This window comes from Schistocerca gregaria, chromosome 9 (assembly GCF_023897955.1).
Source record: "Schistocerca gregaria isolate iqSchGreg1 chromosome 9, iqSchGreg1.2, whole genome shotgun sequence".
NCBI classification, from domain to species: domain Eukaryota; kingdom Metazoa; phylum Arthropoda; class Insecta; order Orthoptera; family Acrididae; genus Schistocerca; species Schistocerca gregaria.
In genome coordinates, this window is record NC_064928.1 from 195,912,370 (window position 1) to 195,939,856 (window position 27,487).

The 27,487-nt window shown below is 41.5% G+C and overlaps 1 protein-coding gene across 1 annotated transcript in view; it reads left to right on the forward strand.

Moving 5' to 3' along the window:
* LOC126291803 (15-hydroxyprostaglandin dehydrogenase [NAD(+)]-like) overlaps nucleotides 1–27,487 on the forward strand; it is a 111,458-nt gene that overhangs the window by 66,905 nt on the left and 17,066 nt on the right. The gene's annotated exons all lie outside the window — the stretch shown is intronic.

Sequence of the window (27,487 nt, forward strand, 5' to 3'; positions counted from 1 at the left end):
AATACACACAGTTTCAAGAGACAATTTTCCACTTATACACTGCCACAAACAAAATACACTGAAGCGCCAAAGAAACTGGCATAGGCATGTGTATTCAAATACAGAGATATGTAAACAGGCCCAACATGACGCTGCGTCACAAGTGTCTGGAGCAGTTGTTAGATCGGTTACTGCTGCTACGATGGCAGGTTATCAAGATTTAAGTGAGTTTGAACGTGGTGTTATAATCGGTCCACGAGCGATGGGACACAACATCTCCGAGGTAGCGATGAAGTGGGTATTTTTCTGTACGACCATTTCACGACTGTATGAGGTTTGTCCGGAAAATACGTATAAAAGTTGAAAATGTCTTTATGTTACTAGTTGCAGTCACCGCCAGGTGGGACTACTGCTGTAATCAATCGCATCAACTCTCAGTTCGAGTCAGAGCACTCTGCGTGAAGGTGGGAGTGTGCGGCAGCTTGTTGACAGTTACCCTTTTCCACCTGCCGTCGGCATGGAGCTCTCTCTCTGATTGAGGAACAGCGCGTCAACATCAAGTTTCTTGCAAAGCTAGGCAAGAATAGCCGTGTGATTTTTGAGAGTTTGAAACAGGGTTACGGAGACAATTCTCTCAAGGAACCAACCGTGAACAAGTGGTTAAAACGCTTCAGGGGTGGCCGAGAAGAAGTGAACGATGACCCTCGCCCAGGACGGCCGTCGACATCGAGTTCCGATGCAAATGTCGAACGAACTCGGGCTTGTGTTCTTAAAGACAGTAGATTGACAGTCAGAATGATTGCTGACGAGCTGTCAATCCCCAAAACAATCGTTCACGAAATCCTGACACAAAAACTTGAAATGAAGATTTTGTGAGAGAAAATCGTACCGAAGCTTTCGACGCCAGAACAGAAAGCAAAGAGAGTTGAGTGCTGTGAGGATTGGTTGGAAGCAGAGGAAAGAGGGGACTTTCTCAATCGAGTCATCACTGGAGACGAGTCCTGGTTTTACGAATTAGATGGGGAGCTCAAATCTCAAAGCAAGGAATGGAAACTAGTAGGAGAACCGAGAACAAAAAAGTCGTGAAAATCAAGGTCCAATGTGACGCCAATGTTGATTGTTTTCTTTGATTCTAAGGGCATTGTTCACAAGGAATTTGTCCCTCCCGGCCAGAGAGTGAACGGAAATTTTTACGTTGAAGTTCTGACACGTCTCAGAGCTCTTGTGTGCCGAGTTCGACCGAAGTTGGCAAAACGGGGCAGGTGGATCCTTCATCACGACAATGCGCCCGCTCACACGTCGCTCGTTGTGCGCGACTTTTTGGCCCGAAGCTCAATCACCGTGACGGACCACCCGCTTTATGCACCCGATTTAGCCACGTGTGACTTCTTCATGTTTCCGAAATGCGAAACGGTGCTTCGGAGGTGGCACTTGGGAGATGTGGAAGCCATCGAGGCGGAAACTACATGGCAACTGAACAACATCACAACTGAAGACTTTCAGCAATGTTATCAACAGTGGAAACGGCGTTGGCAGAAGTGTATCGCGTCTCAGGGCGAGTACTTTAAAGGAGACCATGTTGTAATACATGATAATTGTAAAATAAAGTTATTATTCAACTTTTATACGTATTTTCCGGACAATCCTCGTACTGTGAATATCAAGAATCCCGTAAAACATCAAATCTCCGACATCGCTGCGGGCGGAGAAAGATCCTGCAAGAACGCAACCAACGACGACTGAAGAGAATCATTCAACGTGACAGAAGTGCAACGCCTCCGCATATTCCTGCAGATTTCAATACCCGGCCATCAACAAGTGTCAGAGTGCGAAACATTCATCGAAACATCATCGATATGGGCTTTCGGAGCCAAAGGCCCACCCGTGTATCTTGATGGCTGCATGACACAAAGCTTTAGGCATCGCCTGGTCCCTTCAACACCAACATTGGACTGTTGATGACTGGAAACATGTTGCATGGTCGTACGAGTTTCTTTTCAAATTGTATCGAGCGGATGGGCTTGTACGGGTATGGAGACAATCTCATGAATTAATGAACCCTGCATGTCAGCAAGGGACTGTTCAAGCTTTTGGAGGCCCTGTAATGGTGTGGGGCCTGTGCAGTTGGAGTGATATGGGATCCTTGATAGTCTAGGTGGCCTCCTGTCTGATCACCTGCGTCCATTCATGCCCATTGTGCAATCCGACGACGTGGGCAGTTCCAGAAGGACAATGCGACACCCCACACGTCCAGAATTGCTACAGGGTGGCTCCGGGGACACTCTTCTGACTTTAAACACTTCCGATGGCCACCAAAGTCCCGAGAAAAGAACATTATTGACCATATCTGGAATGCCTTGCAACGTGCTATTCAGACCTCCACATCCTCGTACTCTTACGTATTGATGAACGTCCCTGCAGGATTCATAGTGTCAATTCTCTCCAGCACTACTTCAGGCATTGGTCGAGTCCATGTCACTTCATTTTGCCTCACTTCTGCATGCTCCCGGGGGGCCCCTACACGACCTTATGCAGGTGTACTTGTTTCTTTGGCTCTTTTGTGTAGCACCCGGTTTTAGTGGTTTCCAATTAACTCGTGATATACTGTTGCAACAGTGCACATGGAGTATATGAAATCATTACATTTCTGATTCAGATGGTTCAAATGGCTCTGATCACTATGGGACTTGTCAGCTGAGGTCATCAGTCCCCTAGAACTTAGAACGACTTAAACCTAACTAACCTAAGGACATCACACACATCCATGCCCCAGGCAGGATTCGAACCTGCGACTGTAGCAGTCGCGCAGTTCCAGATTGTAGTGCCTAGAACCACTCGACCACCCCAGCCGGCTCAGTTGGAAAGACCACATAGAAAATATTGTGGGAAAGGCGAGCCAAAGGTTGCGTTTCATTGGCAGGACACTTAGAAGATGCAACAAGTCCACTAAAGAGACAGCTTACACTACACTCGTTCGTCCTCTGTTAGAATATTGGTGCGCGGTGTGGGATCCTTACCAGATGGGATTGATGGAGGACATCGAAAGGGGGCAAAAAAGGGCAGCTCGTTTTGTATTATCACGTAATAGGGGAGAGAGTGTGGCAGATATGATACGCGAGTTGGAATGGAAGTCATTAAAGCAAAGACGTTTTTCGTCGCGACGAGATCTATTTACGAAATTTCAGTCACCAACTTTCTCTTCCGAATGCGAAAATATTTTGTTAAGCCCATTCTACATAGGTAGGAATGATCATCAGAATAAAATAAGAGAAATCAGAGCTCGAACAGAAAGGTTTAGGCGTTCGTTTTTCCCCACGCGCTGTTCGGGAGTGGAATAGTAGAGAGATAATATGGTTGTGGTTTGATGAACCCTCTGCTAAGCACTTAAATGTGAATTGCAGAGTAATCATGTAGATGTAGATGTAGATGTATGTTGGCAACAGTCGGGCGAGTCTTGGCTGTCCGGAGCTCACTGCAGCTCGATCCCGACTCAACTCGATGTCCATTCAGAACTCGGAGACACGACGACCCGGGCGCGCTAGTTCGGACCCAACCATGCAGAGGTAACACTTGGCCCTTGGCGACCCGACATTTCTGCACAAGGAAGAAACTGACCCACGTCCGGCAAGATGACCAACTGACGAAGCGCAGAAACGGCCAAAAGAACAGATATACGTCGCCCAATGAGGCGGCCGAGTGAACGACCAACGACCAACTGTCGGACAGTACATGTGTGTCGCCAGCGGTCGGGCGAGTACTGGCTGTGCAGGCCTCACTGAAGCTCCATCCCAACTCCGTTTGAATGGACGACGTCCCAGAGACACTGGCTCCGACCCAGTCATGCAGAGGGAAAACCGGCCCATTGGCCACCCAGCATCTCTGCACAAGGAAGGTATCGAGCAAAGTCCCGCAAGATGATCAATTGAAGAGGCCCAGAATCGATCGGAAGACCAAATACACGTCGCGCAATGAGATGGCTGACGGAACGACCAACCAACGGTCGTCCACGCTCAAGTCTTCTTCCGTCGGACAGTGGATGTGTGTTCCCAGCGGTGGGGCGAGTACTGGCTGTCCAGACCTCCCTGGCCAGCAGAGCTCGTTGAGTTCCACGGCAATGTATGGGCGAGCATCATCCTGCTGGAAAAACACATCACCTTCGTGTTGCGAAAACGGCAAAGGAACGGATCTAACAATATTTTGGTCCTATCGTGTACTGGTTAGCGTGCCCTTCAGAAATACCAAAGGCCTAGGGTTCACCCAATGAGTCTTGCACGAATGCACTCTACGATACAACGCTGACCAGGCCTACGTCGTACGCGCAAATGACCGTCACTTCCATGCAGGCAGAATCTACTTTCAACACTGAAAACCATGGCGCGCCATTCCATCCTCCAAGCACTCCTCATACCGTGGCATGGAGCGAGTGGTAGACAGGCTAGAGGTGTGTACGTCTATAATCCCACTGCCAATAACCGGTTCACAACAGTTCGTGTTGACACGTCGGGACTCACGAACCCTCATATCTGCGTTGTGCTAGCTGTACAATCTGCCCCTGCTACCCTTACAATATGACGATTCTGGCGGGCATCTGTGCTGTGTGGGCGCCAAGCGCTCAGTTGGCTGCAGGTTGCATCTCATAGCTGGCTGCTTGCTTCATACATTTGCATCACACTGAGCCTTCTGGCTGTGAGTATTTCCAATTAAAAGGTAGACACAGATGGCGCTCTGATAGCTATGCCACTATGCTCTCTGTTTGCGCATGGTGCTGAAACCATTATCTGTACATCTACCACCCTGAGGTAGCACACGAGGTGCGACAATAAAGTAATGACTGATTTTCTTTGCAAGATGTGGCAACCCAGCAGGCTTGTATAGGCACAATATCTTTTCACCTTGGTCTATAAGCTGCTTCTAGTACAAGCGGGACATCAATGCAACTGCTCTGTCGTGAGTTGTGCTGTAATACGTTAACACGTGTTTGTTTCTCTTGTCACGGAAATGGAACCGCATTATATTGTGCAGCGGTATGCCATTCTTTTTTTGCATTATATTGGGTGAAAACGCTAAGACAACTTACGGTAAGCTTGAGAAGGCTTTTGGAGAGGAGGTTATGTCAAGAGCTCAAGTTTTTCGTTGGCATAAAATGTTGAGTGAAGGCAGAACGAATGTTATGAAGACTGCAGTGGATGACCATCAACCTCACGGACGGATGCAAACTATGCCAGGGTGCGTGAACTCGTATGATCTGATCGAAGATTATCCATGAAGACCTGAACATCAGTCGAGAAACGGTTCGTCTATTAATAACTGAAGATCTTGGTATGAGAAAGATTTGTGCAAAAATGATCTTCAAAAATCTCACACCACAACAGCGAGAAACACGGAAAAATGTGTCAGCAGATCTGTTAAAGTAAACGGAAATCAATCCAGAATTGCTGAGCCGTGTTATAACTGATAACGAAAGTTGGTTTTTACATGCGATCCAGAGACAAAACGCTAAAGTTCGCAATGGTGCTCAAAGGGATCACCCAGACCAAAAAAAGCTCGCATGTCAAAGTCAAAACTAAAATGAATGCTTGTGTGCTTCTTTAATTCCAAGGGAATTGTTCATAAAGAGTGGGTGCTCCTGGACAAACAGTTAACGAATATTATTACAAAGAAATTTTTGAAACACTTCGTAAAAGAGTTCTTCGTGTCTGTGGCAACATTGCTGATAATTGGGTTCTGCATCACGATAATGCGCCATCCCATACTGCTCTGTCCGTACAGCAATTTTTAACGTCAAAACAAATTTCAATACTACCACAGCCACGTTATTCACCAGATATCGCTCCGAGCGACTTATATCCAATAGTCAATACTTGCGGTCAAGGGACACAATTTTCAAACAACACAAGATTTCCAAAAAGCTGTGACGAGGGTCTTGGAAGATATTACAGAAGATGAGTTCCAGAAATGTTACCACCAATGGCAGAAGCGCTGGAAAACGTGTGTGCAATCAGAAGGGAACTACTTTGAAGGAGACTTTAAAACGGTAAGCAACATATTTTTTCACCTCGGTCTCATTACTTTATTGTCGCACCTGGTATGCCATCACCGAATTAATGTCGATATTGTCTTCCCAGAAGTAGTATTTTTTCCGACAGTTTATTAATAAAAGAGATTTTATTGTGAAAAACGGTATTTTAAAGAAATTAATTTTAATATTTTATTTTGAAGTACAGTGTAATTATACATCGTCCAGTCACATTAAGGTGTCCACCACCTATGTTCGATGCCAACGTACAATAACCAGTCACAGATGGCACATGGCAGTAGCAGCAGTGGAGAGCACGTAAAGCGTGTCAGGGGGAAGAGGGGCAGACACAGAAAACAGTGGAGTCATTGAGGTAAAGTGGAAACGGATCAATGTATCAGACATCCAAAAGGCATGGTCCTTGACTTTGAGTCCAGGGTGGAGGCATTTCCGAAAAGGCTAAGTTGGTTAACTGTTCGGGTACTCTTGTGGTTAAAGTATTCTGTGCTTGGCAAAATGGTGCTATCCAAAACCAGCACTAAGGCAGCTGTGGTGAGCGACAAGACATAGATGATAGGTGTGAACGAAAGCTGCAGAGATGTGTATGGGTGAAGAGAGCTGCAAGTGTTGACCAACTGACGGCCCAAATGAATCAAATTCAAAATGTTCAAATTTTTGTGAGTTCTTAAGGGACAAAACTGCAGAGGTCATCAATTCCTAGACTTACACACAACTTAAACTAACCTATGCTAAGAACAATACACACATCCATATCCGAGGGAGGACTCAAACCTCTGGCAGGAGGGGCCGCACAGCCAGTCACATTGCGCCTGCAACCACGTGGCCACTCCGTGTGGCCCACAAGAATCAACAACATTTTTCTGCATTTGCTCCTCAAAACACGTGCCTGATTCATGCACCCGTGCTGACTGTTGTTCTTCGACGTCAAAGGCTTTAATTTGCACGCCAGCACCACAGCTGGACATCCACTGTGTCTCATGCTCCATTGGACAGATGGCCATTGGCGTGTATGGCGTGAAACATCTGAAAGCAAAGACACTGCAACAATTGTCAGAAGGTTCTAGGTGGGAGGAGGGAGCTTTGTGGTCTGGGGAATGTTTTTTATGGCATTCTCTGGGTGATCTCGTCATTCTGGAAGGCATAGTTGAACAATATAAATATACATATCTCGTTCAGAACCATATCCACCCTTACAGGCAGTCTGTTTTTCCTCAGCATGATGACACCTATCAGCCACACAGTGCAACGTGTCACGCAGCTCCCAGGATATACGCATGGTTTGAAAGTCACCAGAATGAGGTTATCGTACTCCCCTGGCCCCCAAACTCTCTTGGTTGAAATTGAATCGTGAATATACGCGACCACCTCGATCGGATTGTTTGCACCATGAATCCTAAACTGAGAAAGCTAGCACAGGTGGCCAGAGCGATGGAGTCGTCAAGGGGCCACATCTGTGTTTGTATCTTCAAGAACCTCATTGACTCTCATCCTGCATGTGCACGCTGCAAAGGGTGGTTATACACGTTTTTGATATTTAACCACATTAATGTGACTCGACCATATAAATTACGCTCCTTCCCACAGATACAGATTTTGTAGTTTTATCATGAATTAAATGACTCATATGGGCCTGATGACCATTGCAAGGCATTTCAGCTCGAATCTAGAACAAATTCACATGCAATTCCTTATCTTTCTCAAACTCATGTTTAATAGTTTCTATATTAGCCATTATAGAAAAAGAGCTTTCACACGAACTTGTTGTGGAAAACTGTAGCAAAACGGTACATATGCGAGGGTATTCTTGCTGAATAGAAATCGAGAAGTAGCACAGATATGATTCTGGAGTACCAAACTAGCTTTCCATTCTGGTTTATTTAAAATACTCAACAAGCCAAATGCCAGTCTACAAGTTTTAAAGTGCAGTTTGTCTTCAGGTATGTCAGTTACTCCTCCTCAATGAATTCAGAGTAATGAAATATGAGAAATGATTTCTTTTCCAGTCATTGTGATTTATATCTAGTGTTTGGAAATATCCATTCAATCTTTCTTTCAATTCCACTGAATGGTCATGAATAAGTGGTTGTATGTTGTTACTAAGTTCGTTTCAAAATTAGTTTATTTAGTTTTTTTCTACTGTGTCTCCACTTTGTTTCTTAAGGTTGCAGTTTTGTCTGTGCCAGTAAATTGATTTGCTTCCTTACCTTGTAGACCAGCATTTCTCTTATTGAATATCTGTTGTTTGTTATGTGAAGCAGAGTGTATGTGTGTATTGAAACGTCCCCTTTGAACAATTGTACAAGACTGTGCTTAAACTGACACACAATATTTTTTTAGCGCAACGCAATCTGACTTTCAGTAATCCCTACAAGAGAATGGCCCAGACTAACATTAACCTATACGTTTCACAAATCACTTACCTCACAAAAATCTTCGTTACTCGAACTACTACAGTACAGCGAGCGCCACTACTGCCAGCTAACTAAAAGATTCAAACTACGGAAGGCAAAAACTACTGATAGGCATAGTTAGCAAATGAAAGATTTTAATAGAGGAAAAAAAATTATTTACCTTAGTAGTCATAATATATATATATATATATATATATATATATATATATATATATATATATATATATATATATATATATAGCAGTTCATGACATCTATTCTTACAAATTTCAAAACTCCGCCATCTCTCTCCCCACATCCACCACTGCTGGCGGCTCACCTCCAACTGCGCAACACTACGCGCTGTTAGCATCCAGCTGCCGCTGCCCAACACTACAATGGCAGACAACAATGCAAACCAACCACAGACTGCACACGGCACAGCCAGTGATTTTTATACAGAGCGCTACATGGCGTTACCAACAAGAAAACCTAAACAGCCTACTTACATAGCCCCCATGCGCCCCACAAAAAATTTTCCAAATTGTTTTGGGCAGTGTCCAATAATGATTTGACAAAATTTTTCATAGTTACAGTAACAAAGATATGAAATGCACACACTTATTGATACAATGTTAGTCAAAAGCTAAAATTTTCTCACAGTCCATAAAGACAGTCCTGATCATTCATCACAGTAAAATAGCAGTGTTTTTCTCAAAGTCTGAGCAGTAAAAGAAAATGCACATGGAAATAGTGGATTTCCATGCAGTCTTGAAGTAGTGTTGTCCTTCCAACGGAAAGACAGTGCTGACTCTTGACATGCAGACAGGTAATGGGCCACAACAGAGCAAACCCACAGCAGAGTCAGTCGAAGTTTTGAAGAATATTGGTAGGTAGGTCATCACAGAGCAGACCCACTGTAGTCCTGGTAGAGAGTATGGTGTTGGTGGGCCATCAAAGATGCAGACCCACTATACTCCTTGTAGAGATAATGGTATTGGTGGGCCATCAAACGTGCAGACCCACTGTAGTACTTGTAGAAATAATGGTATTGAGGGCCATCAAAGCTGCAGACCCACTGTAGTTCTTGTAGAGACGGCCAGCAGCCATCCGTTGCAACTGTGCAGGTGCACAATCACCATCGAAGAGTCTTGCGGAGAATATAGCAAGTCCATGAACCACCACTTGTGCACTCACAAATTTTTTGTTGGATTGTCTCTAGAACCAGAAATGCTGTTATCCAGTCCCTTGCTGAATTATTAACGCACGTGCTAACACTGTCAGTCCCTACTTCTCACATATTGTCCATATACTATGACCAACAGAAATGTGTGCAGTGAAATGAAACTTAATTTGAAGAGCTGGTGTCTATACAGTAATAAATTTACAACACAAGAATACAATTACAAAGGTAAAAAATATATCATTAAAGAACATAATAGTACAGACAACATTTGGAGTAATACAGGCTTTACAAAAGAATAGAAATAAACATATACATCAGTGTTACAGAAATTATGACATAAGTAAAAACATAAAATAATGAGAATAGTTTTCAGAACATTAATTTCACACATGAGCATTGAAACAGAACGGGATTAATAATGTCTAACATCTTTACAAAGTAAATAACATATTATTAATGCAAATTATATTTGAGGATAACAGTATTCCTCATATTAGTTCATGTAGCTGAGTATTAGAAAAATTCTACAACATAAGTCTTATCAGATAAACATATAAAGACAGGAAGAAGATAAATACACAAGGGTACACAAACACATAGTGGGATAATACAAGGAAAGGACAGGGTTTGTTTTACTGCAGTATTTTGCAAACAAAACTTTCTTTACTTCTCGAAGATCTCCCTTCATTCTTTATTATTTCCAAAAAGTCCTATCTATACCGGCTTTCTGTACTTTTCTCGTATAACCTCTCAGTGCATTTCTTCCAATTCATCGCAACTCATTCTCTTATATAGGCTACCCCTCTTAAGAGAACTTAAATCTACTGAGCGCAGATGCTAAACTACGAGACGAGGCAATGCAGCAGCACAAAGCAATTAACGCAAACAGCAATGACAAAAAAATGCAAATTGGCAAAAATATGCAGCAATATAGGACTTAGCAAAGCAAATGCTACATTACAACTAATATGAAGCAATGAACAGCAACAAGAAAAATAAATCAGTAGTAAAACTGGCTTAACAGAGTAATACAAAGTGAAATTCAGTAACACTATGCCTGGCAAACAGCAGTAGCAAATGCAATAACTTATATCTAAACATGACAAAGCTCAAGCAGAAAAAATATTACAGTAAGGAGAGCAATGCAGAAAAGGGAAATGTCTGTTCACATATTAATATCTATGTCATTAAAGTGGTGCACCACAAAAATAATTCTACAAAAGATATTACCAAGTACTTGGAAAGAAAATTAAGTATGCAGTAACTGTTATTAATCCCTTCTTATTGTTCTTTCCTTTCCAAGTGCTCCTTTTTCCAAGAACGTGGATCATAAAATGATTATTTAATAGATCTTTTGACAGAATGTGTTCACATTAGCAAATGCATTTAATTTTATTTTATAAAACCAATGCTGCAACACAGCTGGAAACTAGATATCAAATGAAATAAGCAACTATGAAAGGCAAAGCATAAAAATATCATTTAATAGTCATGTGACATTTCATAAGTTAGCACAAATTCTCTCAACTCTCATAGAATGACACTTGTCATTATCAGGTGTGCAGATGTAAGTAAGTATCTTTCCAAGTAATGAGCGTGTCGTTTTTGCGATGCTTTCTACAAAGGAATGTCAATAGCGAGGATAAGGCCCTCCTTTTGTTCTCCACCTGTGCCTCTGACAGGCACACACTAATGGCCTTTTTCAAGGCGTCTGTCGCGTAGCTGGGTGCCCACAACGTATTTCTTACTGAAATATTTATGACAGCAGTTTCTGCTACAGTGGCAGTCTCATATAAAAAATTTCACAGGTCAAGAATTTGCGTTATTCATCTGTAGAAACCAAATCCTATTGATATAACAGTGTCCAAAAAATGTTAGTCGGCATTGTAATACATTCAAGCATTTACATACATTTCATAACTCTTAAAGTACGATTCTTGGTTTCCAACAACCTTTTTCACAAACCAGAGTCCCTAACCGCTACTCATTATTCCTTACCTTATTCGTCGACACTTCTTCAATATTTCATCATATAGAAGGTTTATACAAGGGCGATGTACTTGAGGACAATATTATGGAAATAGAAGAGGATGTAGATGAAGACGAAATGGGAGATACGATACTGCGTGAAGAGTTTGACAGAGCACTGAAAGACCTGAGTCGAAACAAGGCCCCCGGAGTAGACAACATTCCATTAGAACTACTGACGGCCTTGGGAGAGCCAGTCATGACAAAACTCTACCAGCTGGTGAGCAAGATGTATGAGACAGGCGAAATACCCTCAGACTTCAAGAAGAATATAATTATTCCAATCCCAAAGAAAGCAGGTGCTGACAGATGTGAAAATTACCGAACTATCAGTTTAATAAGCCACGGCTGCAAAATACTAACGCAAATTCTTTACAGACGAATGGAAAAACTGGTAGATGCAGACCTCGGGGAGGATCAGTTTGGATTCCGTCGAAATGTTGGAACACGTGAGGCAATACTGACCTTACGACTTATCTTAGAAGAAAGATTAAGAAAAGGCAAACCTACGTTTCTAGCATTTGTAGACTTAGAGAAAGCTTTTGACAATGTTGACTGGAATACTCTTTTTCAAATTCTAAAGGTGGCAGGGGTAAAATACAGGGAGCGAAAGGCTATTTATAATTTGTACAGAAACCAGATGGCAGTAATAAGAGTCGAGGGGCATGAAAGGGAAGCAGTGGTTGGGAAAGGAGTGAGACAGGGTTGTAGCCTCTCCCTGATGTTATTCAATCTGTATATTGAGCAAGCAGTAAAGGAAACAAAAGAAAAATTTGGAGTAGGTATTAAAATTCATGGAGACGAAGTAAAAACTTTGAGGTTCGCCGATGACATTGTAATTCTGTCAGAGACGGCAAAGGACTTGGAAGAGCAGTTGAACGGCATGGACAGTGTCTTGAAAGGAGGATATAAGATGAACATCAACAAAAGCAAAACGAGGATAATGGAATGTAGTCAAATTAAATCGGGTGATGCTGAGGGAATTAGATTAGGAAATGAGACACTTAAAGTAGTAAAGGAGTTTTGCTATTTAGGAAGTAAAATAACTGATGATGGTCGAAGTAGAGAGGATATAAAATGTAGACTGGCAATGGCAAGGAAAGCGTTTCTGAAGAAGAGAAATTTGTTAACATCGAATATAGATTTATGTATCAGGAAGTCGTTTCTGAAAGTATTTGTATGGAGTGTAGCCATGTATGGAAGTGAAACATGGACGATTACTAGTTTGGACAAGAAGAGAATAGAAGCTTTCGAAATGTGGTGCTACAGAAGAATACTGAAGATAAGGTGGATAGATCACGTAACTAATGAGGAGGTATTGAATAAGATTGGGGAGAAGAGAAGTTTGTGGCACAACTTGACTAGAAGAAGGGATCGGTTGGTAGGACATGTTTTGAGGCATCAAGGGATCACAAATTTAGCATTGGAGGGCAGCGTGGAGGGTAAAAATCGTAGAGGGAGACCGAGAGATGAGTACACTAAGCAGATTCAGAAGGATGTAGGTTGCAGTAGGTGCTGGGAGATGAAGAAGCTTGCACAGGATAGAGTAGCATGGAGAGCTGCATCAAACCAGTCTCAGGACTGAAGACAACAACAACAACAACAACATATACGTAGCATAATCAAATAACTCATATAGCATCAGCTTATTGATCATAAACATACCGCAACAGCGTAATACACATCGTCATCATAACATCATAAAACCTCAGCCAAATCTCAAAATCGTCGTAGCTTCCTCCAATAATTTCAAAACCTAAAAAAAATTCTCTGCTGATGTCAAAAGTGTCATCTGCCTCAAACGTACCTTAAAAATCATGATCCCATACCAAATACATCATTCAAAGCCCTCGTAGTATCACAATGGTTCCGAAAGAAATGTGAACATTTTACAAAGTACAGACAAAATTGAAATTTCATAAGTGTGAAATTATCCAGCTGTGTAATTGCGTAAACATATGTCACTGACGTAATAAAAAAATGTTTGTCTCTCAGTTAAATGATCAGATAGCTGTGTAATTATGTGTTGGAGAAATATGGTACCGATGTGTAAAGTTGTATAAGCAAATACCATACTAGCTACGGCTCCTTGTGCTTGCCAAACACGTGGTACACAAAGTAAGCGTGTACCCCCCCCTGAGGATTAATGTAATTATACCCTCAGGTGTTACAGATTACAGAATGGAATGAAATGTATCACGGAAAACCTTTGTATCATTGTAATTCAAAAATCTTTAAAAATAAATGTTGGAAGTACAAAATTAGTCACTCAAATACGTCTCCTGTAGCGCTAAATGTGCGTCTTGTTGTAAGATAATCTCTGTGGTAGTGTCGTAGTTATCGTCCTCTGTAAGCAAAGTTCTGTTGAAGTCAATGTACTTACCTTGTAATAAACGAAGTGAATTGCTTTGCGTATAGATATCTTAGTTACTACGCTTATTGCCATGATGAAGGAAGTGCTGTACTGTAACGTATTGTTGTGCTGCAGAAGAGGCTGTCTCATTGTAGCTATCCCACAAAGGTTACTGCTAAAACATGCTTTACTTTCCAGAATAATTCAGAAAAACTGTGCAGATATAAAACAGATACACCGCAAAAGCAACATTGTAAATTGTCACTCATTAGTAGCGTCGTGATAAAGTCGTGTAGTTGTCACATAAACTAACCACCGTGTCATCTGGTATCTCACAGAAAGTACTTCAAATCCAGAATGTATTTTCAAGTAAACCAAAATGTTGCATTAAAATCTCATTAGCAGTACTGGTAAATGTTCTAAGTATGTGAGCCTTATAGTCGTTACGTAATTGTGCCACTAACAAGCAAAAATGTACACACACAATAACACTGTGTCGTCTGTTCACTATAACAATGCATTCGTAATTTCTGTTTAAATAAGTTCTCTTGGTTCTTGATTGGATATTTAACTTCAAACATTGTTGCATGTTAACAGATTATGAGTCTGACAAAGCATACTACTAATGTAAAGTGAAAAGTTTTATGGCAAAGACAAAGTTAAAAAGCAGATTATCTTTCAATAAACGGTTTTACATGTGAAGTGTGGTGTAAGCCTTTACTCTTCCCCCAACTTGAATGCCATTATAAAGAGGTATACGTTGGTAAAGAATGCAACAAATTTTCTCAAGGTTAGCGTCTATGTTATTTTTCCCTGAGCCAGCCGGCGCACGTGGCTACCTGCTGTGCGAGTCATTGTCTGTCTCTTTGTTGGCGCGCGTCGTTATTGGGATTAAGAGACCTAACTTCTACAAATTCATCTTGTCGAGAGGGCCCTGCTCTGTTTGAATCCCGCCAGTTCTGATGCAATTCAGGTCTGTCTTTACGATCATATCGTCTGTCGTCATGTCGGTAATTTCTGTAATTAATTTCTTGTCGGCCACGTGGTGGAGAATTTCTCCCTGAATCGTAACTGCGCGCTGTACCGTTGCGCCTCAAGTTATTCTGTCTCCCTTGATAATAATTATTTTGGTTTCCATACTGTCTGTGTCTCTGATTGTCTCTGTGATAGTCATTACCGCGGAGAGGTGATCTTTCCCTGTAATTATTACTACTCTGCCAACGGTTGTCATACGGTTGGTGTCTGTTTTGGTCACGATTTACGTTGTTAGAATAGCCTTGTCTTGTATTATTTCTGTCATCGCGGAATTGTGACAGATGTGACCTAAAATTGTTGTGCTCCTGTTTTCGCGTTCCGCGATTGTCAGTGTCAATTTCCAGTTCTTGTAACAGTCCCTGGAAAGCTTCAATGTCGTCTTTGCAACGTCCTGCTAAAATAATATTTCGGAAATGTTCAGGCAGATTGATTAAGCAAATGCGGATGAGTTCTGAGGGGCTGTGTGGGTTTGACAGGTACAGATTCTTGTGCAACATGTCTTCGAAATATTTCACAAGACTGGAAAATTCAGATTGTTCGAAATGTTTCTTCATTATGATGCTATGTTTTACTCGGTCTTGTGTAGCTTGAGACCAATGTGCTGAGAGGAAGGCATGATAAAATTCTCCTTCACTGTGACAATCGTGAATGACCGATCGCATTCTTACAGCTGGTTCATTCGCCAAGCAGCCACACATAAATTCTAATCTGTGCTGTAATGACCAGTTGGGAGGAAAACAATGAGAGAATTGATGGAGCCACGCTTGTGGATGATTGTCGTTGCCAGAATTCTTAAACGTTTTGAATTTACGTGTAGTAGTAATGAACAGCTTATAGTCAAAATTATCGTGTCGGCGAGTAGCATATCGGTCATTGTTACGTCGTGTCTGCGGTTCCATCTCAAAATTCGGTGCACCTTGCCAATTTCTTTCATAATTTCCGAAATGCCTTGTGTTATTATTTTGTGGCTTTTCCGTATTTTTAAGTTCCTCTTCCCGTGTTGGAGCGCAAGTGTCCTCTGAAATATGTAATTTTTGTATTACCTGCGTCAACTGATCTTGTACTTCCTGGATTTCACTTTTGTATTGCGTATTAATTTGATTCTGATTTTGTTTGAATTTCTTAATTTGTTCATACTCTTCTGTGTCAGTGATGGCTACAGGTCTTGTGTCATTCAGATCATCATCTACCTTTGGAGATAAATTAGTGAACTGATCCGAAAGTTCGGTTACTTTCTCCAATAGTGAACATATTTCCTCAGTTTGTTTTTCTGAACCAAGTTTCAGAGTGTCCATTTGTGTTGAAATCGAATCTACTGTGTACTTTAAGTTTTCCTGAGTTCTTGCAAGTTTCGTAACTGAATCGGTGGATGCAATTGAGTCCATTTTAGCTTGCAAGGTGTCTTGATTTTCACGAACAATAGTTTGCAGTTCTTTTATGGCTGCTTCGTGATTCTGTAATGCAGTTTCGTCCCGTGAATAAATAGGTTGACAAAGCTCACAAATTTGTGTTTTTACGTCATTACAGATTTTTTGACATTTCGATTCAATGTTATGTAACTCAGTAGTTAAATCATCACGTGTTTGTTCAAGTGTGGTGTCTAACTTCCGAATATTTTGTCCCATTGTATCTAACTTTTGAAGCTTTTGCTGTGTTTGTCTCTGACTTTGTTTCATTGTGTCTAACGTTTGAAGATTTTGTTCCATTGTGTCTAACGTTTGAAGATTTTGTTCCATTGTGTCCAACTGTTGCTGTGTTTGTCTCTGGTGTTGTTCCATTGTATCTAACTTTTGAAGCTTTTGCTGTGTTTGTCTCTGACTTTGTTTCATTGTGTCTAACGTTTGAAGATTTTGTTCCATTGTGTCTAACGTTTGAAGATTTTGTTCCATTGTGTCCAACTGTTGCTGTGTTTGTCTCTGGTGTTGTTCCATTGTGTCTAACTTTTGAAGCTTTTGCTGTGTTTACCTCTGATTTTGATTCAATTGTTGCATTAATTGCAATAATAATGTATTAGTGTCTGGAATCTGTTCCTCTATGCTTTTCGGCAGTGCATTTGCACCGGCAACATTCACATTTTGACAAGCAGAAAATGTGTCTTGACTTATTTGAGAAAGCGGTGAGGTCGCAAAACCTGAATGTACAGTATTTCCTAGATTGTGTCCTGTCATTTCGGATTCCTGACGCGAGCTGCGGCCGACCGATCGATCGATAATGCTTCCCTGTTCACTAATTGTTTCACTGCCTACACCATTATTTGCAGCCCGCTCCATTTCCCTATGCACTATTACCAAATTACTACTTTGAACATTAGTTAATTCATTACATGGTGGCGCTAACACACTGCTTTCATCTTCACTGTCATTTGTCAGTTTACTTTGGAGCCTAGTATTACGTTTTTCACACGCCATTATTGTCACAATATTTCACACGACAACACAGAAAAACACAATCTGAAGAGCAAAAATAAGAGAAAACATTAACATAGCACTGAAAATAATATCTAGTTAACTGCAAGCGCAGCTGCGAAATACTTGGTGCAAATTTACATGTGTGCCACATCTTTTTTACTGTACAACAACGAAAGACTACAACTACAAAGGAGATTCTCTCTACAATTACGCGCTAGCAATAAACAAAATCTACAGTAATTACACAAACTACAAGAAAAAAATCAGGAGATTCCAGTGAGGTATCCTCGGATAAGGGTCGCCATATGAAACGTCCCCTTTGAACAATTATACAAGACTGTGCTTAAACTGACTCACAATATTTTTTTAGCGCAACGCAATCTGACTTTCAGTAATCCCTACAAGAGAATGGCCCTGACTAACATTAACCTATACGTTTCACAAATTACTTACCTCACAAAAATCTTCGTTACTCGAACTACTACAGTACAGCGAGCGCCACTACTGCCAGCTAACTAAAAGATTCAAACTACGGAAGGCACTAACTACTGATAGGCACAGTTAGCAAATGAAAGGTTTTAATAGAGAACAAACAATGTATTTACCTTAGTAGTCATAATATATATATATATATATATATATATATATATATATATATATATATATATATATATATATAGCAGTTCATGACATCCATTCTTACAAATTTCAAAACTCCGCCATCTCTCTCCCCACATCCACCATTGCTGGCGGCTCACCTCCAACTGCGCAACGCTACGCGCTGTTAGCATCCAGTTGCCGCTGCCCAACACTACAATGGCAGACAACAATGCAAACCAGCCACAGACTGCACACGGCACAGCCAGTGATTTTTATACAGAGCGCTACAAGGCGTTACCAATAAGAAAACCTAAACAGCCTACTTACAGTATATATGAGATCACCTCCCAAACCCCTAGATGGATTTTAATTATATTTGTTACAGAAACAGCAGGACTCACAAATACCAGTACTGCAGGTTTTATAACTTCCTAGCACCAGTAGGAATGGAGGTATCAGCAAAAATGTGCTTTTTCCAGTCCCTGGAATATAGACTGCTTTCACAACAGCCATGTTTTGCGAGAACTATATCGGCCTACCAAATCAGTCTGATTTGCAGGGCAGAGGCAAGAAACAGTTTTCCAGGACACGAACAGTAGGTTGCCCTGCATGGCAGCTCTATTATGTTGGAGTAGTATTGCCCTGCTTTATCGCCCTTCTTTGCATTGCGATCCATACATTTGTAGCAAAAATGATTTTCAAGCCACTGATGTGGAGCCTGTCCTGTATAATAGATGTAATGTAGGAAAAATGTTGGCCTGCTTTCCTGAATGGTTAGCATGGGCTACATGTGCCATTGACCATGGCTGGGGCAGGTTGTAATGCTGAATATGGATGGAGTGAGGGGTAGGAGGGAATGGACAGAAACAAGACTGATACATGAAGCAGGTGGAAGGTGTAGAGGGGTGGTGGGCAGTGGAAAAGGAAGAGCGGAAGACAGGTATGGAGGAGTATATAGTGAGAGGGTGAGGGGAGGAAGATATGGTGAGAGAGAGGGGTCAAAGAAGATGGACAAAGAGACAGAGAGAGAGAGAGAGCGAGAAAGAGAGAGGGGGGAGGTAACGAATATAGGTGGAAGGATGAGGTGGACAAACAGAGGGGGGGGGGGGGGAGGTGTGTTCGATATATATGACGAACGCAAGGCTAGTTTCACGTAAATCAGAAAGCAGAGCTACTTTTGTGGTCCAAACCTCATTTTTCAATCCATCCACAGGCTTAGTTTTGTTTTCTTGCTCAGATAACTGTATCATTGCATCCTTAAATTCATACATGCGACTAAGTATTCTACTTCTGAATAGACAGATACATGTCGTAGATGGAAAAAGAAACAGACTGAAGGATAAGTGTATAATCTCCCAGTGTCGCCGCTTGAAGAGCTTATTAAGACATGGGCCGATAGAGAGTGCCAATAGACAGCAGGAGGGAGATATGTAGTGCCACAATTCGAAGTTGTATACACAAAATAGTGCACTTCAGTATATCAATAAGTCATTTAATACGCGATCTACGGTTACACTGAAGGAAGAGACGGATATACTTTTAAATTTTATCACAAGCTTTTCTTTTGTATTACATTTAGAGTTCACTAGTTTTGTGATACCCTTGATGTCACTACTCGATACCCCAGGGTGTTGATACACCCACTTTGGTAATCTCTGGACTAAAGAGATCACCAGCTTACAGTGTCATGGATCAGTATTGTTAAGGAGTCCTTACACGAACACAATAATACATGTCTTGCAATTTTGTTGTGTAGCAAAATTCAAGCAGAAGTTATGCAGAACGGGCGAAACAAGTTTGAAAACCTTCCAGTGAACATTTCTATGGCGCACAGGCCCATTCATGGCTGCGTAGACTCATAAACCACAACAAAAGCTGTCGTGTGTTTAAAATTAGTTACGACTTGAGACGTTTAGCTCACTGGATAGACGTGACACCATAGCCAGGTAACGCCAATGGCGAGCCGGCTTCCCCTACCGCGCCACCAGCTGTTCAGGTGGTAAAGCGCCCCTGTTGCTACACGGTGGACAAACGTACAAGATGGTGTCCCGCATTAGATGCATCTTTTTTTTTTTTTGTGTCTTGTTGTGAAGAGGTATTATTTGGCGTTGAAGTGTGCTGCAGTAATCAGATGTTGTGGACAAGTGTTTTGTGTTGGCGTTGTATTAAGAATAACAGTGCAGCATGTCTGTACAGTAGGAGAGGTCGTTCAAGAACAGGTTCTACCACTGCGAAGATATCGTGCGTTGTGTAATATCACTTTTTATTACGGAAATAACGGTGCCGTATACTGCGCTGTGTTTAGGAACCTAAAACGTTACAATTTGCATTAGAAAAGCGAACACTATCATTTCATTATCTCTGATTTTTATTATCTCTTTTGTTGAATGTAATGTTAATGACCCCGATTTTGTTCTTGTTCCGATAAAGACGAAGGGGACTTATAATTGTGAATATTACATATTACAACTCGATAGTAAAAGTAAAAGTTGTATTCAAGGAAGAAATAGAGTGCTCATCTCTGATGTACCGGGTGATCAAAAAGTCAGTATAAATTCGAAAACTAAATAAACCACGGAATAATGTAGATAGAGGGGTAAAAATTGACCCACAGGCTTTGAATGACATGTGGTTTTGTTAGAATAAAAAAAGTATCGCTAGACGCGTGAAAGAACTCTTGCGCGCGTCGTTTGGTGATGATCGTGTGCTCAGCCGCCACTTTCGTCATGCTTGGCCTCCCAGGTCCCCAGACCTCAGTCGGTGCGATTATTGGCTTTGGGGTTATCTGAAGTTGCATGTGTATCGCGATCGACTGACATCTCTAGGGATGCTGAAAGACAACATCCGACGCCAATGCCTCACCATAACTCCGGACATGCTTTACAGTGCTGGTCACAACATTATTCCTCGACTACAGCTATTGTTGAGGAATGATGGTGGACATAAAGAGCGTTTCCTGTAAAGAACATCATCTTTGCTTTGTCTTACTTTGTTATGCTAATTATTGATATTCTGATCAGATGAAGCGCCATCTGTCGGACATTTTTTGAACTTTTGCATTTTTTTTTTGTTCTAATAAAACCCCATCTCATTCCAAGCATGAGTGTCAATTTGTACCTCTCTATCTACATTATTCTGTGATTTATTCAGTTTTCAAATTTATACTGACTTTTTGATCACCCGGCATAACTAGATGAGACTCGAACGTAAATATTACTCTTTCTAGTAATTTTATTTACTACAGAAAGTTTCAGCTATACTACGTCGACATGGAGTTGGAGAGATACTGTGGAGATTAGCGGACGACCCTGCAAATAAACACGGCAACTTTCAACAGATTCAACAGCACGGAACAGGAAATCTGCCACACCTCTTTATCAACATACACTATGTGATCAAACGTATGCGGACACCTGGCTGAAAATGACTTACAACTTCGTGGCGCGCTCCATCGGTAATGCTGGAATTCAAATGGTGTTGGCCCACCCTTAGCCTTGATGACAGCTTTCACTCTCGCAGGCATACGTTCAATCAGGTGCTGAAAGGTTTCTTGGGCAATGGCAGCCCATTCTCCACGGAGTGTTTCACTGAGGTGAGGTATCGACGTCGGTCGGTGAGGTCTGGCACGAACTCGGCGTTCCAAAACATGCCAAAGGTGTTCTATAGGATTCAGGTCAGGACTTTGTGCACGCCAGTCCATTACAGGGATGTTATTTCCGTGTAACCACTCCACCACAAGCCGTGCATTATGAGTAGGTGCTCGATCGTGTTGAAAGATGCAATCGCCATCCCCGAATTGCTCATCAACAGTGGGAAGCAAGAAGGTGCTGAAAACATCAGTGGCCGAGCGGGGTAGCCGCGCGGTTACTATGCGTCTTGTCACGGTTCGTGCGGCTCCCCCCGTCGGAGGTTCGAATCCTCCCTCGAGCACGGGTGTGAGTGCCGTCCTTAGCGTAAGTCACTTTAAGTTAGATAAAGTAGTGTGTAAGCTTAGGGACCGATGACCTCAGTAGTTTGGTCCCATACAAAGCCATCATCAGTCATTCAATCTCTTTGTGATAATTTTGAGTTAAATAAGTTACATTACTTAAAACCTTCTCTGTAATTATATATGGCCTAATACAAAATTCCGGTGGAGAACAGTCTCCTACAGCCTATTGACATGCTTTCATATACCGTGAATATGCGTAGAAAATGTGCCCGGAAATAAGAAAAAGAAACATGGATCCTGTAGTGATGGCAATTGCCACAGTACCCGCTTAGGTACGGAAAATTGCTCACTATGTCAGCCTCCATAAAAGTACATATAGTTCCAATATGTTATTTTTCTTTTCAGTTGAAAACGTCTCGTGTGACACCCTATAATATGAACTTTCAAAATGTTAAAGTGGCTTCTGTCAGTAACCAGGCTTTGATAAGAATTGGATTATTCTTTGAGTGGTCAATTCAGCCTCTTCCTCCTACCCCCCCCCCCCCCCCCCCCCTCCACGAACATTTCCATGTGGCTCGAGGTGTCATATTAACTATTAACTCTTTCCTCCTCCGCAGAAAAGTTTGACGAGCACTGCCTTAACTGAAAGCTGTGTATCTTATCTTGAAATCTTCGCAGCTTCTTCTCATGCCAAATATAGCACAGATGTTGACACGGTGGAGTCAGATAACGAAATAGTTGCTTTCAAGTTCAACGTGAAAGAGTTAGTGAAAAGCGCAGACAGAACTTCTCGTTTTCCTATTTTCAAAGTTTTTTTTTCAAACTGTGGGTTAAGAGTTGCTTATCGAAATATCGGAATAGCTTAGAGGGTATCTATGGCAAAGCCAATCGCTGCAAAATTTTGACAATGCGGTTGTAGTACGATGAAGTTGATAAAAAAAAGGCTAGGAGAGCTAGCTAAAAAGTAATGTCTCCTAATTTTTTATGAGAAGTCTGCTAAAGTTTTTACAGTTCTTTAACATTTCTACCGTATTACTATCTTTACGAAGTTTCTCATCGAGCCATATAAGTTATCTCGCATTTCTCGCTGCTTCTCTCACACAAATAATGATGAAAATTCAGAACTTCAGGGTCGCCACCAGCCCAAGCCCTTCCTAACCATTTAGAAAAAAACGGTGCTGGAAAATTATTAGCTTAATTACTTAAATAATTTAGTTATAAGTATGCAAATTTCTTTAAGTAGCCAGATAAACAGCACTCCATGTCGTGCATGATGCAACTTGTTTAATTCAGGATTGGAAACCGGAGTAAGTGGGTAAGATCAACACCACAGTATTTATCTTTCACGTAGATTATTTATTGTATGTAAGTATGTAAGTGGTTGCACAACCTAACTACACATAACTGATGCCTGACTAGAAATATTTAAGTATGAATTACGTGAGAGTGTAACAGAGCACAATTTAACTACAGCAAGAAGAAACACAGAAAACGGGGGTGGGAGACAATAATACTATCATCGCCTTTGCATTCATACGATAAAAATATTCATACGATAAAAATATTACGATTCTACGCATGCGCTATTCTGAACAGAGGTTTAACCAATGCACGAGGTTGTGCGATTATTATTGGACATACTAAGTGCGTCTGCTGCTTGCAAACGGAGGAACTAGAGCACTTGGTGCATTCCGAATCAAATTGTTGTGCTGCTTTGTAGAAAGTGCACGAAAGAACAGATATTCTTGCCGAAGTTATAAGTCATTAAACAAGCAAACTGTTAAAATAAAGCCCATTGCTGTGCCGTGATGGACCAGAAGGGTCATTAATTACCAAACACATGGCACAAAATCGACACACAAAGACAAAAGCAACTTCCACAAAATATAAGATTAAAAATCATTAAAAATGATTCTCGCTTCGACACAGTAGTACACTAACGTACGGTTGAAGTGATCCTAACCAGCTTTTTCCAATCAAAATGAGATTTTCACTTTGCAGCGGAGTGTGCGCTGATATGAAACTTCCTGGCAGATTAAAAGTGTGTGCCGGACCGAGACTCGAACTCGGGACCTTTGCCTCTTCTGGCAGAAGTAAAGCTGTGAGGACGGGGCGTGAGGCGTGCTTGGGTAGCTCAGCTCGCTGCTTCGGCTTAGATTTCATGGACGACGTGCGACGCGCGACGACGCTCAATTATCGACGCCTTCTTCACCAAATTAGGACCGGAATTGCAAATCAGAGCTTGCGATCCCTCAACATCGTTCAGCGGGCGTATTATGCCAATGTATACCTTGCGTCCCGCATACCGCATGTCGCCTTGGCTCGTAGCATTATGGCAGCGCTGGGATACTTCGTCACCGCTGGTATGTTACTGAAGATCAGATACGTATCTCTTACCCTCCCCAAGGAAAAAGGTGGTCTCGGCCTAGTTAACGTCCATGATAGGGCCATTGCCCTCTATGTTAGCTCACATTTATGTCTGCTGCGCCGTTGTCCTGCGAGCCTCACGAGTCTGCTTCTGACGGCTCTACGACCTGCTTCACTAAGAGCGCCCGTGCCATTACAGGACATCCCAGGGCCCCTCTTTTATATAGGACGTTTATATTTAGAACAAAGTTATTGCAGCGTAGCGCTCACGACACCGCGAATGGCCACAACTCGACGCCTATATCACGACATGCTGCAACGCCACCCCCTAAATGTTGTTGTTGTTGTGGTCTTCAGTCTTGAGACTGGTTTGATGCAGCTCTCCATGCAACTCTATCCTGTGGAAGCTTCTTCGTCTCCCAGTACCTACTGCAACCTACATCCTTCCGAATCTGCTTAGTGTATTCATCTCTTGGTCTCCCTCTACGATTTTTACCCTCAACGCTGCCAGCCAGTGCTAAATTTGTGATCCCTTCATTCCTAAAAAAAAAGCCCTACCAACAGATCCCTTCTTCTAGTCAAGTTGTGCCACAAACTTCTCTTCTCCCCAATCCTATTCAATACCTCCTCATTAGTTACGTGATCTATCCACCTTATCTTCAGCATTCTTCTGTAGCACCACATTTCGAAAGCTTCTATTCTCTTCTTGTCCAAACTACTTATCGTCCATGTTTCACTTCCATACATGGCTACACACCAAACAAATACTTTCAGAAACGACTTCCTGATACATAAATCTATATTCGATGTTAACAAATTTCTCTTCTTCAGAAACGCTTTCCTTGCCATTGCCAGTGTACATTTTATATCCTCTCTACTTCGACCATCATCAGTTAGTTTACTACCTAAATAGCAAAACTCCTTTACTACTTTAAGTGTCTCATTTCTTAATCTAATTCCCTCAGCATCACCCGATTTAATTTGACTACATTCCATTATCCTCGTTTTGCTTTTGTTGATGTTCATCTTATATCCTCCTTTCAAGACACTGTCCATGCCGTTCAACTGCTCTTCCAAGTCGTTTGCCGTCTCTGACAGAATTACAATGTCATCGGCGAACCTCAAAGTTTTTACTTCTTCTCCATGAATTTTAATACCTACTCCGAATTTTTCTTTTGTTTCCTTTACTGCTTGCTCAATATACAGATTGAATAACATTGCGGAGAGGCTACAACCCTGTCTCACTCCCTTCCCAAACACTGCTTCCCTTTCATGCCCCTCGACTCTTATAACTGCCATCTGTTTTCTGTACAAATTGTAAATAGCCTTTCGCTCCCTATAATTTACCCCTGCCATCTTCAGAATTTGAAAGAGAGTATTCCAGTCAACACTGTGAAAAGCTTTCTCTAAGTCTACAAATCCTAGAAACGTAGGTTTTACCTTCCTTAATCTATTTTCTAAGATAAGTCGTAGGGTCAGTACTGCGTCACGTGTTCCAACATTTCTACGGAATCAAAACTGATCTTTCCCTAGGTCGACTTCTAACAGTTTTTCCATTCGTCTGTAAAGAATTCGTGTTAGTATTTTGCTGCCGTGGCTTAGTAAACTGATAGTTCGATAATTTTCACATCTGTCAACACCGGCTTTCTTTGGACTTGGAATTATTATATTCTTCTTGAAGTCTGAGGGTGTTTCGCCTGTCTCATACTTCTTGCTCACCAGATGGTAGAGTTTTGTCAGGGCCGGCTCTCCCAAGGCTATCAGTAGTTCTAATGGAATGTTGGCTACTCCCGAGGCCTTGTTGCGGCTTAGGTCTTTCAGTGCTCTGTCAAACTCTTCACGCAGTATCGTATCTCCCATTTCATCTTCATGTACATCCTCTTCCATTTCCAGAATATTGTCCTCAAGTACATCACCCTTGTAGAGATCCTCTATATACTCCTTCCCACTTTCTGCTTCCTCTTCTTTGCTTAGAATTAGGTTTCCATCTGAGTTCTTCATATTCATACAAGTGGTTCTCTTTTCTCAAAAAGTCCCTTTAATTTTCCTGTAGGCAGTATCTATTATACCCATGGTGAGATATGCCTCTACATCCTTCCATTTGTCCTCTAGCCATTTTGCACTTCCTGTCGATCTCATTTTTGAGACGTTTGTGTTCATTTTTGCCTGTTTCATTTATTGTATTTTTATATTTTCTCCTTTCATCAATTAAATTCAAAGCGGATATTGTATGTAAAAATACGTAAATGTAAGGGTTTAACAGAGTGGCAAAAATGGGCGATCGTGTCTGGCCGTGAAAGGCTTTTAAATCGAAATAGCTTCCAAACAAGACAGGAACTGCTGTAGGCAGTGAATGAAGGTCCATCCAAAACTGTTAGGCCGGTATTACACTATAACATTTCTTTGTCAAAGTTGGTATGTCAAATTTTTGTATCAAAGATAGTTGTTATTGTAATAGGCACCTCAGATTTCAAGAAGAGTATAATAATTCCAATCCCGAAGAGATCGGGTGTTGGCAGGTGTGAAAATTACCGAACTATCTGCTTAATAAGTCACAGCTGTAAAATACTGACACTAATTCTTTACAGACGAATGGAAAAACTGGTAGAAGCCGACCTTGGGGAATATCAGTTCGGATTCCGTAGAAATGTTGGAAACGTGAGGCAATACTGTCCCTATGCCTTTCCTTAGAAGATAGGTTAAGGAAAGACAAACCTATGTTTCTAGCATTTGTTCTAGGACACATACAGATTACAACATGACCATTGTTTGCCTTGATGTTATAACCTGTATGTGTCCTAAGATCCGATGATGGCGGCTTTAGTTTCGCCGAAACCGGTAATCATGGAATAAAAAGAATTCCTGCGATCTTGGCTACCAGTTAATTGTTTTACAAGCTTCTAGTCTGTTTTTCTTCCCTCTCCTTATAGTCACGTCTCACCGACATACAAGGCTTCATAAAAGATTTCCTAACACATTCATATTAGATTTTAATAAACTTCTGTTTTTGAGACATGCTTTTCGTGCTGTTGTCAGTCTTCATTTTCTATCCTCTCTACTTCCCTCGTTGTCAGTTATTCTGCTACCCAAGTAACAAAACACATCTGTTTCTTTTAGTTTCTCATTCCCTAATCTAATTCTCTCAGTATCACCTGATGTAATTCAGTTACGTT